Raw genomic sequence first — 18,944 nt, forward strand, 5'->3', positions numbered from 1 at the left:
AACAGCATAATAATCTCTTGTAATCGAGGCAATAATTTGCTAAGCACATCTTTCAGCAGCACTGAGGGCTTAAGCAGTGACAGTGCCCAAGTCCAGTCACCTCCCCAGATGCATCAATAGTTTTGTGCCATGTAATGCATCAAGAAACCAGTCCAAGTTAAAAATAAATAGGAGGCAGAAAAATAATACAATTCTCTTTGACCTGAAGCAGTCTCCTGATTTATTACCCTGCTGCTAGTGACAAAACAGGTTTAGAGTAAGCAGGAGGAGATGGGAAGAGACTGGTGAAGTTCAGATCATCTCTGCAAGAAAAGTTCTATCTACCACAGCAGTCCAATTATTGCATACTGTAAAACCTCTAAAAAAATATTTCAAGGCAGTGTTTTGATTGATTTTCCTTTGCAAAACAATCTCCCACCTAAGGTCTATAGCTACATTTTAATAACATCAGAAAAAAAAAATATTAAAAACCCATGTCCCACTGCAGGAAACAACCTTTAAGGAAAACCCAGCACTCTACCACAGCCAGAACAATGCTCTTCCCTCATCATCAACACTGCCAGGAGGTTAAAGCCTTTGCCACCTTTCCAGAAGGAGAATCTTCTGGTAACTGTTGTGTTTCAGCAAATCACTTTCTCTTTCAGATCAGAGGCACTGTCACATGCTTCCTTACCTTTTAGGAGAAATTTAAAGAGGCCGCAGTTTTCAGAATTTACAGCTCACCTGGACCAAGTTCCTTCAAGCAGCACATGTGACAAAGATCTATTAATGAGAACAGCCCCTCTTTGAAAACATACTTTTGAGTTTGTCTCCTTTCTCAGCCAGACCAAAGGCTGTGTGTCTGTGCCCTGTCCTTTGATCTGGGAATCACAACTGATGGCAGTGCAGAGGCAAGACAGGACCTGTAGCTCCCCTAACAAATGGAGAAAACGACAGAGAACAAGCCATGGAATGCGGATTATATTCTCAAAAGTTCTTAAAACATTTTCCCATTTGTTCTGGGAAATGGTTCAGAGTAAACGGCTAATCAGAACTCTGACAAGAACAATCTAAGGTAGCACATGATTCACATCTGATCCTTACATGTTGCTTTCTAGACACCAAGTGTTCAAGGCAACAAGACTGTACCCTACCAAAATGCTCATTTTTATAAAGCTTTAATAGAATGTTAAGTCACAACAATCAGATCTCAGCCTACAAATTGCTGGTCAACATGCAAAAAAGGGTATTTTTTAAACTAAATAACCTAGAGAATTTTATTTCTCTCTTTTTTTACCACATAATTAAATAGAGAGATCAGAGGCTCAGATTTCAGCAACAGATGCTTTATTTTAAAGTCTTAATTCTTCCTGGCAAAACTCTGATATTTCACAAGATTGTCTTATTGATCAAAACAAAAATATGTATCCCAGGTAACTTTTGTTTTGAAATAATGAGATAGCAATCTGACTTGCAACATAGTTGTTACTCCTGTATCACCAATGAGCACAGTCTTTTATTATCAGCTTCTGAAATCCTTTGCACAATCTGGTTCTTCAGTGCTGTGGGGTTTGCACTCACAGTGGCACCAAAGCGTCTCTTAAAATGCCATTCCCAGTTCAAAACTTTTGCAATGTATTTAAAAACCATACAAGGAAAAGAAAACGAGCTGCACTGTACAGCTTTCTTGCACTCTGTAATTGACTTAATAATTTCCAAAAACCCCAGTGAGAAGTTACCAGTTTGTCAATCTGTACTCTTCCACACAGCAGATTTTGGGAAAACACTTTGAAAAGGCTGATTTACTAATTCTGCCCTAGCTACCACTTCTGCAGCAGATGTCATCTAGCCCAAGAGAATCATCTCATTTAGAAGAGCAAAATGCAGCTACGAAGCTAGTGTAAATTTAGATTCACCACCAAGGAAGGAACATTTATGAGGAAATGGGAAAGGTCTGTGTTACCAGTACAGATGCAGCCCAAATATCTCCTCTACACCAACATGAATTGCTATTAAGTGTAAAATAAAATACTGAATTATGGATATACACAGAGCCTACTATATCTTGGTATGATTGCTAGAAACTCCATTAAGGCCATAAATACAGAGAGAGCTGACAAGAAGCTCAACAGAAGGATAGCTGTTCTCTCAGTAGAAGAAAATGCTCTTAAAAACTACCTGTGGGATTATGAAAATAGGCTACTTAAGTATCTGCTGCTATTAGTGATACTGTTCCACCTGCCAGATCTGTGAGAGTTTTCATTTTGAACGCGTGCTTGAAATGCTGCTTCTTTTATCAAGGGAATATAAACAGCAGCCTTTGGGGAGGACTAACAGAGCATCTCCCCAGCACGGACAGCAGACCCACTCACAAGCCCAGGAAAAGCATTAGTAACTTGCAGTGTCAGCATGTTCCAGAGGACAGTCACCAGCTGTGACTGTGACAAAACACTACAATTGTCACTTGTACATGCAAGGGACATGGACAGGGATGTCTGAACACAAACACATCTCCAACCCGGGGACTTCACCAACCACACAAAGAAAAGTAGATTAAACATCTTGGGAAGCAATGAAAGAATCCTGCAAATACCACTGCTGAAAATGTTCAAAGAAAGAAAATTCTGCCTAACCATCACACACAATTATTTTCCTTAAAATTATACATTTTTCTTGTATTTGTACACTAATCTGACTTTTTTCCTCCTTTACTTGTGAAGGAGCTACTACAGTCAAGTGTTTATGGAACTTACCATTTTTCTCACTCTTTCACCCCTGCCATGTCACTGTCATAAAACTCCCTCTTGATTCCAAAAATACTTTATACAACCCTGTTGGGTTCATATGAAGACTTTAAGTACTATCAATAAGATAAAGGAGCACAAGATGCACCCACTAAACCAAAATTACAGACTGCATCTTAGGTTTCTAGAAAACAAAGGTTTGAGTGATTAATGTGTAATGATTCCTAAAATTAAGTAATTGCAGAGAAACAGTGCTGCTTAAAGAAACCGAGAATTCCATGCTAACAAAAATTAGAGGTAATTACAATGTGTATGCAAAGGGCACAGCATTCTGAGTGTTAAATCACCTTTAATTATGTTTTCTGGATTTGTAACACTGACATTTGAATTCCTAACACTGCACTGATACACCACGTTAAATCAAACATGCCAACAGCTCTATTCTGAATCACCTTGAAGGCTTGCAAAATAGAGCTGTGTTTGAACACATTTATCTTCTTCCTTACGCTCTTTCAGCTATTGAGTGAGACCACAATGTATACTTCTGGAGTCATAATTGGTCACCAAAGCAACAGCTTGGATGCCAAAAAGAGGATTTCAACTCAGCTGCACAGGGTGGTGGAAAGAGAAAGGTGATCACAATACCTCCATTGTAGCCTTGATCCTGTGACTCAGACCCTTGGTGAACTACAAGTCGTTCATGCACTGAATCCAAAATGAATTCACTGAGAAAGCAACTGAAAACAAGAGTTTGTTTTCTTTTAACTTCTGTTCCTTGTACTAATGGCCTTTAAAGGGCCTGGGCGTTAATCATGGATTGCAACAAGGGAGATGAGAAAGATCCCTGGCTAGATTTTCTTCCAAGTGGGCCAAAAAAGAAGTTTAAGAAAGTATTTCCTCTTTAATAAATTCTCTGGGAGTTGTCCATTTTCTATTTATTACCAACCCTTAGGAAAGGAGGTCTGCACCATGGTTAGTGCACAGTACAGACAGTAGATCTGGAGTTCCTTCACCACAAGGTAAAACCAGACATTTATACACCAGAAGCCTTTTCTCATGTTGTCAGCAAACTGTGGCTGCATGCATGGAGGAAAAATACCCACTTCTCAGAATGTTATTGCTTAACATCTTATAAAGAGCTTAGGTTTCTTTCCAGCTGATATTCTGCTGTAAGAGGAATGAGATGGGATATTTGGTTTCAAGTCTTTTCCCCCCTTCTTACTGATGCCCTTTTCCTCCCATATGCTAAGGCAGCTGTTTATCAAGTTTCACAATCCATGTAAAAGAGGCTAAATTAAGGAATTTCCTTTGCTTGCCTCCTCTGTTTTGAAGGTGTGAAATTACTCCCTTTGCAGTTTGTGGTTCAAGAACTGCAGCTGTTAGAAAAAATAATATATTTATGCACATAAACACATTATTGAAAATATTTACATTAATTCAGTGTGACACACAACCCTGTCCAGCTAGACCCCCGGTCACTATGGCTCAGCTGTTGCAGAGCTGGCATGCCCAGGGCTGAAGATGGGGAATGTCTCACCAGCACTTTTCCTGTGTGCCCAACCTGCCAAACACCAGCACACTTGGACCACCCCAGTGCCTGAGCAGCAGTGAATGCTCTCCTCCATCAAACCCATCCATATGCTCTGCTGCTGGGCAGTAAGGAGGGATGAAGGCAGATAGCACTGCGAGAGCAAAGCACCCCTCAGGCAGAGGTCAGCAGCAAATGGGGCATGCAGAAAGACAAGCCCAGCAGGGCTGGGCAGGGAGCTCCAGGAGCAGCGAGGACCTGCCAACCCCAGTGCCCTGCTGGCTGTTTTCATCACTGCCCTAGGTGTACTGAAAGCATTGCCTTCCTATGGACCTCAGGCTGACAGCACAGCTTTGTGAAAGGCATCTAGCACATTAAATCTGCACTTCCAAAACCTCCAAGCAACTCCCAGATGCTCCCTTCAAACCTGCCATGTGTCATATATTTCCTCTGTTTCCCACATAAGAAGGGGGCTGCAGACACACAGCATCAAACGCTGGAGCAGCAAAAAGCTCCTGCTGTAACAACTCAAAACAACAGACTAAGAAAGACGGTTTCTCAACAAAGAGACCAGTGTTAACCCTGACTGCCACAGAAATTTCGGGCACTGAGGAATGATACAAAGAATTAAAAGTCAATCTTCAAGGATTTCAGAAGTGAACTGCCCACAGCTTTGCCTCTATGTGATGAAAGCACACAGCCTTAACTAGCAGAGCAAGACAAAGAAGCAAAGCCTACTAAATATCTCCATAACAAATCTGCAAGAGTTGTGGCACGCACTGTAGGCAAAAGGTAGGTTAGGCTGGGATTTCTCAGTTTTCACTTTGTGATGACCAAAAAAAGATGAGGGTTTTACCTATACAGATAAGACAACAGGCGATTACCTCACTCCTATGAGTAACACTTAATAAAGATTTGATTTAACCTCATTTTAGCTGCACTGGAGAAAGGCATCTCAACATCAGTAATAACAAAACAGTTAACACCAGCACTCACTGAAATGCTTCATATCTGCCAAGCCCAAATAACTTACAGTCAGCAAATGGCATGGTTTTATTGTTTTTAAATACACATAGACAAGTATTTCTTAATTATACTTTAAACCAAGAACAAAGGTCGCACATATGCTCTTACAAAGAGGCAGCTATCCAGTCACTATGTTCTGTAAACAACGCCCATCACTTCAACCATTACCAGTAGACCTTTAGACTTTGGCATCTCTTGGCCCCTTTCATATTGGAAAAACATCACTAAAACAGATTACAACTGCTATTCCAGTCAGACTGCTTATATAAAGCTTGAGGAAAATGTGTACCTGCAATGCTCTCTTTCAAAACAAACTGTTATTTCAGACTCCTCATCTTGGAAAAAATATTCTCTCTAATCAGAGACTACTAAATCTACTCTCTCTTCTATTAAAACTGTGTATTTACACAATCACAGAATGGTTTCAAAGATGAATTTTTAGGATGGATACACACAGCCCTCATATGTGTTCATACATGCTGAATTAAATAACTTCAATAAGAGAAGAGTGTATATAAAGTACAATTTTACAATTAACATCTGCTTTATCTCTTTTCTGTAAGATGACATTCAAGCTATATGCATGTATCAGAGCCCTTTATCTCACAATGCCATCTTCCCCCCAGAGCATTCATGTCTCACTTCAATAAAATATCAGCACACAGGGGCTTGAAGTTGGCTTTACCTGCAACAGAGACAATTCCCAGACTATCAATTTATAAAAGCATTGGAAAAGTTGTAAGAACAATATTGACACATGGGCTCTCCCACACTTTCCCTGCAAAAGCCTCTGCTCTGGAGCCACCTTCCCCACAAATTAGTCTTTGGAGAGTTAATAGATAACCATCCATTTCAGTCTTTGAGACTTCAAAAAAGTGGGCATGGGGTATTTTGGAGTTTGGGGTGGGTTTTGTTGTTGTTGTTTCCTCCACCCCCCCTTTTTCTAAAGTAAATTAAACTTTGAACCATGTTTTCAGGAAAAGGTAAACTTAGCCATCAGCACAATTCAATTCTTTCTCTGGAACTTCAGTAACATTCAGGGTTTTTACTCAATGTGTAAGACATCCAGAGCTATTTCCAGAACTCTGAAGATACAACCCATCAGCAGTGCTCATCCACAACCTGCACCTTGGGTGTACGCCAAGTCTGGGGACCACACCATCACCAAGCCTACACTTTTGGTTTAAATTACTTTCATCTCATTTTCATTGCCTATTCATATCTTTTCCTTCATATCTGAAGGAAAAGACATAGCCTTTAGGTCTTCTTGCAAAAAGGCCCTGCTGTGGCACTACAAAATTAGGGACAAAAGAATACCAACTCAGTTCAACAGGACAGTATCCGTCCTACTTACAGTTCTCAGGAGGAAGCCAGGGATGTACCTGGGGAATGGATCTGTCCACTCCCACCTTATCTGTGGATTGTGGTTTTAACCTTGAGCCTATATTTAAATTGAGGGCTCATATTAAGTGGCAATGGGCACTCCCAACCTCAGGACATCAGTGTCCTCGGCAGCAGAAGGTACAGCACGTCTGTGCTCATTACCAGGTGTGCTCTAATTACTGCTATTACCAGCAGCCAGGCAAGGGCTGCAAGGCAGCTACTCTTCAAAAGGAAAAGGCAGAGCAGGGCAGCAGAGATTACCCCAGCAACTGTAAATACTTTGCCATCTGCAGTCACTGGAATTAAGTAACAATTTTGAAAATACTCATTTATTCCCTGGCCACACCATGCACACAGGCACCTATGCTGACCATACTGCTATGGGTATCCTCAGCATCTCCACACCTGCCTGATCCATGGGCCAAAGTAAATACAAAGAAATGTACGTGGAGGCACACTCATGGGTGGAGCAAAAGCTCATCTATACATAAAAACAAACAATACTTCAACCAACTGTTATTTTTATCCATATGTAAACAGAGTCACACAGAGAAAGTAAAGCTTCCGCCTTGCTCTTGCTGTAACACTACAGTAGGAGAATTATCTAATATGGCAAAGGAAAGTAAATTTCTTAAGAGCCAAGCTGAAAACCCAAGCCCTGCACAGAAGGTGGGCTGAAGCACACTGGAGTGCAAGACACCCAGCCATGGAAAGGGCTCCTGAAGAGACAATGATTTCCAATCAATTAGGCCACTATATAATGGATACAGCTGCCAGTGTCTGCTCTGATGCAAGGAAGCAGTAGAGGGTTTGGAATCAACACCAGATCTCTAGGCAGTGGTAGGGACTGTATTGAAAATGCACATGGCTTTGAAAAAAAACTGTATATATAGAATTCTGAAAAATTCTACAGTATGGTACCAGGATCAATAAATCCAGTGAGAAAAGGTCAGGGTGATTCAGCACTTTGGAAAAAATCCCACTTTAGTCTGTGTCCTGGCCACGGACCAAAAGTCAGCAATGCCAAGTGCTGTCTGCCAAGCCAGGAGATGTAAGAAGACTCTTCCCTACCCCATGCTTGGGGGCAGCAGGAACCTGCAGCCACCAGGAACTGGGGAAGAAGGTGCCATGGTCAGGGCAGCTCCAGGGACATCCAGAGGGGTGAGAGCACCTGGACCACTAAAGGAAGCCTTGCTTTTGCTGCTAAAATTAGCACGTTAGGAAACTGAGATTCAGAAACTCCTGTCTCTCAGCAGGGATCAGGGGATTTTCTCTTCACTGGACACATGACTTGCTCTGATCTGACTCAGCTTTTGGAAGAAAGTGAAAGCCCTGACTTCCAAACATATAAGTTTAACAGATTTCTGCGCTTCAAAGCAGGTAAGTTAAACTACAAAGAATTATTCATTCTCCACAGTTACTGGCCACTGCCATTCCTTTAACAGTGGGATACCCTTCAAACACACACAGACATCAATATACATTAATTTAATGCACAGGTCCCTCTTCCCCTAGATAAAAGGCCAACTTTAACCCTATGCTACAGCTGGAAGGACAAGAAAAGCTCTGGAGGAGCAATGGAAAGAACTTGTTTCTCCACCTGAAAGCACCCATAATTAGGAAGTGATGGATGTCGCTAGTAAAAGTGAGTGATGTTTTTCAGAAGGTCTCTCATCTGTAACTGCACTGTTTTCAGATAAAATAACCCTTTCTGTCAGGCAGTGTCAGGAATGTCTACAGCCAATCAGTCACTGCTATCTGGAAAAAAATATGACATTTTTGTCATTCCATCTGTAGTGTACATTGTATCAGCCCTTCTTCATTGTGTGCCTCATCAGTCAGGGTCTCCACCCTGGCAACACTAATAACCGGTGGTCTTGAAATAGAGATAAAACTGAAATTTTCAAAAACCTCAATACCACTGCATGTGTTACAGAACTCCTTTTGAACAAAACACCTTTTACAAGAGCATAAAATCATATTTGCCATCTGGAGTTAATGACTATCAAATAAAACTCAGGAGAAAGACCTGCTCACCACTCCTGCATGCTGGCCTACAAAGCGGAACCACCACAAGAAATAGCTTGGAAGGAAGTCAACAAGATAAGCAGGATCATTTCCAACTCGGACACCATAAAATTTCACACTGTAACAACTTCATTTACAAGACTTTGACAAACATTAAACAAGGAGAACAAATATCTAACACAATTAACTGAGATTACACATATGGCCTGAAGTCTCCGTGCCACTGTGCGAGTGCCAGGAGAAACTGTCCCAACAGGGAAAATGGGGCAGCTCTGTAACTACGTGACCCTACAGACTTTCACAGTATCACAAAAAGCAACCCCTGGACCACCACAGCTCTGAACAAAGTGGCCTTGTCAGCTTGACAGCACTGCTTCAAAACCAAAACAAAACCAAAAACCCCATCAACATGATTAAGGAAATGGGACAGATGAGTTAGACAGACCCTGAGCCTTTGGGAATTCTTTATTTGATCCCTGCCAAGCAGCCTGGCTATGTTCTTAACTGATTAAATCAGACCTTGACAGAAACCTTAAGAGTCCATTTCTCAATATTCTAATAATTGCATGGAATTCTTGCTAAGGTTCATGCAACAGATGACCACTCTGACAACAACACATTCCCTTTTCTACAGGTCACCTTAGAAAATACAGGTCAACTTACAAAAATGGAGCTTGATAGTTAACGTTTCATTACCTAAAAAACCATTCTTGATCTTTAAACACAGACAATGTATAATAATATTTAACCACTGCATGTTAGAGATTACATATCACTATTACAAGCTCACAGCTATTACTTTTGCAAAACACTAAGAAAAAATAGATGCTGATGTCACTGATCATGTTTTCTATTTATTGTGATGGGAAATAATCAGCTTCTCTGATTAGGTACATGTTTATTATATTACAAAGCAACAATTTCCTTCAAGCACCCAATCCAATCCACGTGCTTGACACAAACGTTTCTTGAAGGCTAGGAATTTAAACACCTGTGTCCCAGAAAATACACTAGTGCTTCTAACAAAAAAATGCCGAAGCACAGAAGAAATTTAAACATTTGATTACACTGTTTCCTCTTGACACATGACTGAGAAAACAAACATTTTTATGTTATTAAGACACACTGAGGGAGGCAATCCCTGTAGTATCTGGCCCTTCTGAAACACTGGTTACCTTGAGAAGCACTGGCACTCACCTGAGATAAATATCATTCAAATATTTCAACCTCTAAAGATAAGGAAGAAGGAAATAGTTCATTAAAACTCTGAATAAAGCAGGTGGGAAAGGACCTCAGCATGTCCAAATCCATACTCAAAGCGGGAATAACGCTGAAGTCAGACCATGCTGTCCAGAGCCTTGCCCAGCTGATTTCTGAATACCTTCTGAAATGGAAGCATTACAAGCTCTCTGGACTCTTGCTCAATGCCCTTTCACGCTGAAGCTGAGCTATAGGAACTTTCCTTGCTGCACCCCGTGCACTCTCCCTCTTTTCCTTTCACTATGCTCCCCCTGGATACTGCCATCACCCCATCCACCTGCCCAGGGGTGGGTGACAATGGCTCAGACTCTCCCTCCCCCATGCTTGGGAAGCACAGCTCCCCTGGACCCCACTCATACATCCCCTTCTCCAGCCCACAGCCACACAGTCTTCTGCCTAATTCATCTGGTTTTGGCACCTTGCTTGACTTGCTTTCCTCATCCTTGTGACCACTAGTGGGATTCAACTTTTCCCATCAACTAGGACCACCTCTTGTCCATCTCTTGGCTGAGATAGCAACTGACCACTTGGTCTCCTCACCCACAGGCTGGTCAGACCCAGAGCCAACAATACCCACTTGTCATCCCAGTCCTCAGCCAAAGCCAGCCCACATTCCCTGATGCACCATCCTTGCAGCTGAACACAGCACCAGATCTGGGGCCTCAGCAGCACCATTACCTTTAACTACAGTCCTGGGCATCCACTCCATCCACAGCTTCTGTCCTTTCTGCAGCTGTCAGCTTGTGCACAAGTGATGATCCAGTGCCTGTCCCAAAGCAGTCTTCCTGTGCCGTGCAGCCCTGCCACGTCCTCACCACTTTGTATTTCCTCATTTCAACTCATTAAGTTGTAAGCTGCAGATTTCCACATGCCTTTTCAATCTACCATAGCCATTTAACTCTGAACTATGCTTTGCCGTGCTTGAGCACCTCTCAGTCTGGACTTACTTGCAGATTTAGTTAGTATTCCCTCATCCACACCAGTAAAGAGAACAGCAAATAAAGCTCAGCCCAAGACAAACATGGGTGTATTCACATGCCTCATGCCATATCCCTTCTTACCCTGATTTTCACAGTAAATTATGGCTAACTACACTTCAAACATGGTCCTTAAACAATTATTTGTTTATCATATTATTAAATACATATATTTCCTTATTCCAGAGAAATGTCATGAGGTTTTATCAGAAACTATTGAAGTGATGGTAACACCACAGGTACTGCTATCCCAGAGTCCTTATTTTCTTATCCTCCAGATTTCTAGAAACTGATTAAAATTTTTGTTCCAATTCTCCAAGCACTGCAGTTAGACTAACTAGTCTGTAATTCCCTGGACCTCCCTTTTTCAAACTGAGGTAATACCATTGCCCTTTTCAGTCCTTCAGGACCTCTCCTAGCCTTCCCAATTTCTAAAAGATAATTGTAAATGGTTCAAAGGTTGCTTGGCTAGTTGCTGATGTACCCTAGGGCAAATTTCATCAGGCTCTGCCTATTCGAATATACCTATCTTATCTTCTTTTTCTGATCTAGCCTTTTTCTAGTCTGCACTTTACTCCTATCACCTTGTTTAAATTAATTTAATGTGAAGACACACTCAAGCAATACAATAACTACATGGTATCAATTTAATATTTTATCTTTCAGCTATAACATTAGCAAAAAAAAAAAAACAAACAACTCCACACTATTCCTACACTATGACTGTGGCCTTTTGGAGGTACAGAAGAACATTTAGGAAGATTGGTCTGAGCTAGACTGAGGACCACAAATGGTTTAGAGCAATCCTCAAGCTGAGGTGTCTGAAGGGAAAACACTACGAAATGTCAATAAATTCATTGTCTGTGCAGGAAGATTTAACAAGAAATTTTAACTGCATTTTAGAAGGGACTCTATCAATTACTAAATCAGCCTAGTTTTTTTTTTTAAATCAAAAGGAAGAAAAACAATCCAACATTTCCGCAGTAGATGAAACATTTGATAATCAAATGCACAATTTCCTGTTGATTGCCTAAGTTAACCAACCCTGATCATTGCCAGGGGTAGTATACTGAATTAGACTGACCACTGGTCCAAACCAGCACAGCAAGTCCCACTCCTCCATGAACAGAGACAGGTATCTTGAAGCACATACAATTTTAATACATCTATCCACCTGTTCTAGCCATAATTTACCTTTTATCAGCTGGAAATTACCATCCTCATGGCTGAGACGTGGCAAGACACTACAGGATCACTGCTAGTCTGCTTCTATGCAAAGCAAAACAGACAGCCTTAGATCATCCTCTGTGATTTCTATTTTGTTTCTCAGCAAAATGAACTAGACATGGTTGTGTGCTGTTACCACATTTCAGCTGAAGCACAGTAACTCCTTAAACAGCTTCACTTCCAACCTCAAACACACATCAAGGCTCTGTTCTGTGATCCCCTAGGCAGAAGATGCAATGTTCATGGAGATTCTGGCTGTCACTTTTAAAAGCAGTTAGTGATTTGAATGCCTCAATTTCTAGTGTACCCATCTTGAAATATTTTACAAGGTCCAATTGTCAAGAAATTACGAACACTCAAAAACTGCTGGGCAGAGGATCCCATTCCACTTGGTCTTTAAATCCAGAATCCATTTTACCTGGTACTTCTACAGAAAATCCTTTTACAAAACTAAAACCCTAGTACTAGTCAAAAGAAGGGAGAAAATCATTTTCTTTTGCTAGCTGTGATGAAAATGCAACATATCCATGCATTCTTCTAGTTACACAAAATACAGCAGCCTACCCTTGAATATGAATCTGTGAGTATTTTCTTCCAGAGTGATATACTGAAAACATTCTCTCACAAAATACTATAATCAGCTTTCAGTGAAACCTACTTTACTGGACATAATATAAAGCTTGATTTCCAATGCTGTCAGGAGAGAGAACCCACCCCATATTTCCAATCCATATATTGCTGGTACTTGTCCCTACTGCAAATGCCACCATCAGTAATCCCTGTCTTGCTGCCTGCCTCCCCTGAAAAACAGATCGTAATTAGGAAAATCCCTGGATCTCATCCTTGAGTTAATGATGTATAAAAACAAGGTATGAATAGAGAGAACAGCCAGAACAGCAAAATACTGGTAGTCTCAGCTGCTGTTCCTTATTCCACTAGTTGAAAAATTCAGACTCTGTTTTAGTCAGAGGAGTTTGGTGTCATGCAATTGTTGAGTCACAGCTCAGCAAACCTCATTATTTCAGGCCTCTTTAGAAATCCCAAGTTTTGCCCCAGAGTAGGATGGGATGCATATCCGCTTGCTGTGCGCTGTGCCCCAGGAATGGCACAGCTGGTGCTCGTGCCCAGCACAGCCCCAGGAGCTGGCACAGGCACCGGGAGCCCCAGCACAGTCACAACTCCGTGCTTTTTAATCCATCACCCCGCTGGGCTCTACTTCAAACCCACAGTTTAACCAATACTGGCGGGTTTCAGCCAAGCCTCTGCTGATAGTAGACAGAACGAAACCAAGTTAATTAGAGTTAAATGTAGCCTCAAAGGAGATCTCAGCACCAAAACTCCTTATGCACATTAACTTATATAGCATGTGTTTTTAATGAGTTCAGCTCTTGTCTTGAGTTTAGGAAACACACACATAGGGTGGCAGCTATTCAAAGCCGTTGCGCCAGAGCATGAGCAAGTGCTGACTCTGCAAGACAAGGTTATGTTGCCAGTTATGGAGATTCTACCTTTATTGCACAACCCTCAGATACCTAGATTTAAATTAAACAGGTGAAGTGACAACACAAAAGCTACCTACCAATATACTCATCGTAAAATACAAAAAGGAAATTAAAAAGACCAGAGGGCTAAAGCTCATATTCAATTTTGCAAATATGGTTAAATCTTGTAACATCTCCAGCATCTCCAGAGCCTCTTTTTCATAAATAAACTTCTGAAAATATGTATCCCTGTAGACAGCTAAAGCAAACACCTTCAAAGCAGATGGGAATTTTACAAGTGCAAATTTGGAGCTTTAAACCCCACTCTTCTATCTCCACATGCATTCTCCAACACTCATCATGTGAAGCCAGGTAAATGGCCAATAGTTGTGCCCTTTGGGTTCCAATATATTAAAGCAATCTACTTATTTGTGAGATAAAGTGACTTGCAAAGACTGTTAAGTCAAAAAAAAAAATACAGTCACATATAAATAAGGCTGAACTATGCCAACAAATTCTTCCAATGACCTTTTGAGCCTGTCATTTAAGTACAGCCAGAAAACACTGTTCACTGGATTACAATGAAAAATAAGGGGTAACTCACTGTTTTGCATCAATTATAATATGTTCCAGCCAATATGGCATTAACACACAAATCACTTTGAATCACGTAAGTTTTGTGCCAACGTTTTGTAAAAATATGTAACCTCTATTGCAGAAAACAACCCTTCAATTAGAATATGGTATCACATTTTCATAACACATTTTCTAAAGTGTAAATAAACTAAAGAATAAAAATGTTCAAAGTACTATGAGAGGACAATGTAACCTAATGACAACATTTTTACACTTTAAAGTCAGAATGAAAAAAAATAATAATGTAGAAGTCTCAGTTTCAACTGCATTTCCAGTGGTAATGCTGCTTGCATAAAAATCCCCCAAACCATGATCACATAGATATACAGTACTTCACTAGCAATAGCCAGTTCAAATGAAAAATCTAAACTTTGTTTTTCTTTTAATATTTTCAAGCAGTATTCACTTTAATAAATTTCTTAACTTCATGACTGTAATATTCAAATGGATAGGTATTTTTGTATATCCCTGAAAATGCAATCATACAATAACTTTAGTTTAAATGAATGACAAAAGACTGCTTCAGGACAAAGTGCTGTCTCAAAACTCCTGAAAACTTAATCTGTATTCTGCTAATCTAGGTTACAGTTTATCTTCAGGGGTTCTCCTGTAACAATATTCCTTGTTGCTTTAGATTCAGCTTGATGTGATTGAAAAGGCTTCCTTTTCTTTTTTTCTCCCATTCATCCACTTTGTTCCTAGGCTCTCAGTCTCCTCCCCGCAAATCATTATTAAGGAAATTATTTTAAAAGAAAACCCTACAGATAAACCCTGACCTTGAACAGTGAGATGCTGCCCAATTTATGTTCCAGAAAGTTGATTTACTTTAAACGATATTACTGCACGCCACTCAAACTGTACTTCCAGCTACATTTTTTTATTGACTGAATCTGTCATCTTTTCTTTCCTAAAACCTGAGTTTACTTTAAGAATGACAGAAGACCTTCTCAGGGTCAGCTGAAAGCATTCATAACTGCACACACCAGGAAAGAAGTGCTATAAAACTGAGAAGCCCTCAAGGACAGCTGTTTTGCTGAGGAGCTGCATGACCAAGCTGCCGCCTCAGCTCCCGCGTAATGTCACTTCTCCTGGTTCAGTTCTATCACCACATAGTGCCCTCCCTGGGGGGTGGCCATCTCCAAACTAAGCTCTAGGATGCTTCCAAGCACGATACAAAACAAAATGCAGATGATTAGTTAAGAAATGTGAACTTAAGTTACAGATGCTACCATAATTCAGATACTGTCCAGGTTTGCAGGTCACCAAGCCTGCCCATTGCTGGGAGATACTCGGCCCTGCTGCCCACTGCCAGCCTGGCATCATGCTGACAGCTCTATGGGGCAGGTGAGCCTGCAAGGAAGCTGGTGGGCAACAGGGGCTCTGACCTGTCTGCACCTCTGCATACTCAGTCCCTGTTCGTGTCCCTTCTCCTGAGCTAAGGGAGAAGGGGATCCAGTGTTCAAACTCTGTTCTTCAGAGGGCACAGCAGCCCAGAGCCTTCCTGCTCACCCTCCTGCCTGCACCTAAATGCAATCATGCCAGCCTGGGCTCACCTCTGAGGAAAACCAAGCATGCCATACACCACAGCAACACATCCTTCCCTGCCCTGCTGCTGTGAAACACAAGGTTTCAGAAAGCAGCCCTCCCTTTGCATTGTCTCTGCAGAACCTCTCAAGCAGCACATCCCAAACCCTGAGCACCATCTCCAGCTGCACCTGCCCCTGCCCAGCCCAGCACCAGGTGCTGGCAGGATCTCCTCCACAAGGCTCGGAGCCCAAAGGCCCTGGAGCAGCTTTCTCCCTTGCCCCAGGACCACATCAGGAGTACTTTCAACACACATACACAGACATATCTACCATTTGTGCTTCTATCTCCATTTAAGCAGCAATACCAGTTCTGATGCTAGAGAAATCTTGCCTGTTTCAAGCATCAGCATCTTAGCTAATGAACTTTTGCTACTCTTCCACACTCAATGAATACTGGGATGAGTGACATATAGCCTAATAGACTGTTAAGGTCACTGGCCAGCTCTTTAATTTTATTTAGTACACTTTGAATTCATGAGTCATTAGGGCCTTATTCTTGGGGACACAAGGACATGTAATACACACTAATAAAGAGCATAAATGTGATCTAGTATGTGTAATTTACAGATTGAAAAATTAGAAAGATGGTATTAAAAATTTCTTTGCAATGTTATATTTTTAATAATTTTGATGATTTTAACATAAATAAAAATATTTCTCATAGTCTGCCGGTGTATTTCTAACTTGTAGCATTGCTGTAACTCTAAGAAAATTCTTTAAGTAGTAAAAGTCACAATTTAAATACCATCTTGAAGACAAAAAAGGGCTCAAGGGAGACCTAACTTTAAAATTCCTTACTTAAAAGGGGAAAAAGACATTTTTCAAGATGTTATTCATGATATTTGATTTTATGATCTAAATTGTAATTCAGAGCACATATGTGTCAGGAAGTTTGCAATACTTTGGAAAGAGATCAGCATCACTAATCAGGCACTGAAATCCAATTTCTGGGAGAATCTGGGAGCTCAAAGCTGCACATTTCAGCCAGCTTGGAAAGATCTTTGAAAAATAAAGTTAAACAGTAATTATACTTAAGTGTGCTTGAGAAACTTTACACCTGTCTTGACATGAATCAGATCTTTGCATGGATGATGAAATTCTTGGCATTGCTTTAGGTGATTGGGATGGCATTAGCTTACGCAGGGTAAGAATTCGACAGCCACAAGCCTAGACAGGTAGGATAAAGGAGTTACTAACTGAAAAAGGCATGGCAGCTTATCTGTGGAAGTCTAAACATGCTAATCATTTAACATAAACAGATCTGCTGATATTTTTAGAAAGGAATCTCAACTCATAAGTAACAATGTTAAAAAAAGGACACCAGTATCCCTAATCATATTTTCCACAGGTCCTCCCAGCTCCTTGTAGATTACTAAAACTGAGACAAGGGAAGGGAAAAGAAAAAAATAAAAAACAAAGTAAAAAGAGAAAGAAAGAAAAAAAGCCAGAGATAGGTAGCTGGGTATGGGATTAGGACAATAATGAACTTGTTGGCAATCAGTGCTTGACTGCTGGCTATGCTACAAGACTCCTGCAACCTTTGTCTTCCTCTGCCTCAGTTCCTAGTCTGTAAAACCAAGTGATAATATTTCCTTACCTCACAGGAACGTTCTCAGAATAAATCCATAAATGCCTGGAAGACACTGAGACACCACTGTGACAGAGGCCATAAAAATACCTAGGGGAAAAATAAACAAAATAAGAATAAATTTCACAAGTGACCAAAGCAGCAGAGATATTCACAGACTAAAGGTACAGCAACGATTAAAACTTAGCTTAATGACATGAATTCTCCACCCTGGGGAAGAAGCAGTTCAGTGCAGCACATATTCCCATACAGCACTATTAAAACCATGACAGCAAGGGACTATTTCCCCTATTCTCCTTGCACATGACACAATTATGATAATCCACCACCAGATGCAAGCAGGAAAGACGTTCAGAGATTAGCTTTGCCCTCCATGACAGGTATCATATCCAAGAATCCAAATCACAGCAACAGAGCCCGACATACTGACAGTGCTCTCCCTCAGCCTCCACATCCAATTCCAACTGTAGAGCTGAGCTCTTCCAGTAGTAAAAAAACTTTCAGCCTAACACTTATTCCTGAACAGCTTTTATCCATTTGTTTTCATGCCAACATTGATCCAGCAGCTTAAACAGCTTTTTCCTATCCCTGAAGTTTATTTCTCTGACAATAAAAAATGAATTACACCACCTCCCTGTCAGGGTTCATTTGCCCACCCAAATCAAGCAAGTTCTTATCACCCCACATCAGCATCTTCTGCCCAAACTCATCCTTGTGGCCCACTGTCACCTTGCAACTGCCTAAACATGTGTTTCTCCAGTATTTTCAGCTGGTAACCCTCTCCATCCCAATGAGTGCAGAGCAGAAGCTTCTCTCCTAATGCCTCCTAAGGTTAGGACCCAGCATGCCATCACCATGGAGGTATGTGCCACTCTGGGTCTCGAGCTCTTTCTGAAAGACACCCTGACCTTTCACAGCACTGACCGTGCTTCCTACCTGTCTCACCTCTGAGCCCTCAGGGCACTGCTCTGTGATGCCAGGGACATCACAGGGATCCTGCATGGTCTCCCTAAAACATACCTCCTTATCTTCAGTGTCAACTCAACCCACAGCTGATGGCTTGAGCTCAACTCCACTGCTAAGCGTACTTTAACATGAGCCGAATGACTACAGCCCTCAAAAGGATAAGTGATTCAAAATTATGCAAATGCACAGAATACATTATTTAGTCTTTATCATTTACAAAGTACGCATTTTGTAAACAGTTTCAGCCCTCTTATGGAGAGTGTGACAGAGCCCTGAATTGTGGGTGCCTGATGGTTGCTGCATCATGCACTCTTGGTGGGAGATGGTTTGCTCCAGTTCTGAAGTGGGACATGAGGCTTGAACAGCCTGCCTGCCCTGTATCCAGTGTGCTCAGAGATACCTCCACCTACCCCTCAGACACACAACACCTTGGAGATCCTCTCATCCCCTCAACAACTCAGCTGACCAGGACAACAAAAATCCCCCCAGTTTTTTTCCATTTCTGTGGGGAGAGGGCAGTTCTTTTCCTCCTGGC

At 41.2% G+C, this 18,944-nt stretch overlaps 1 protein-coding gene across 15 annotated transcripts in view; it reads right to left on the minus strand.

Moving 5' to 3' along the window:
- PTPRF (protein tyrosine phosphatase receptor type F) overlaps nucleotides 1-18,944 on the minus strand; it is a 375,435-nt gene that overhangs the window by 268,644 nt on the left and 87,847 nt on the right. For all 15 annotated transcript variants that reach the window (XM_077785383.1, XM_021528150.2, XM_021528106.2 and 12 more), the window contains exon 2: nucleotides 17,453-17,533. The gene's annotated coding sequence lies outside the window, so the exon portion shown is untranslated. The remainder of the gene's footprint in view (nucleotides 1-17,452; nucleotides 17,534-18,944) is intronic.

Source organism: Lonchura striata, chromosome 9 (assembly GCF_046129695.1).
Source record: "Lonchura striata isolate bLonStr1 chromosome 9, bLonStr1.mat, whole genome shotgun sequence".
NCBI classification, from domain to species: Eukaryota; Metazoa; Chordata; class Aves; order Passeriformes; family Estrildidae; genus Lonchura; species Lonchura striata.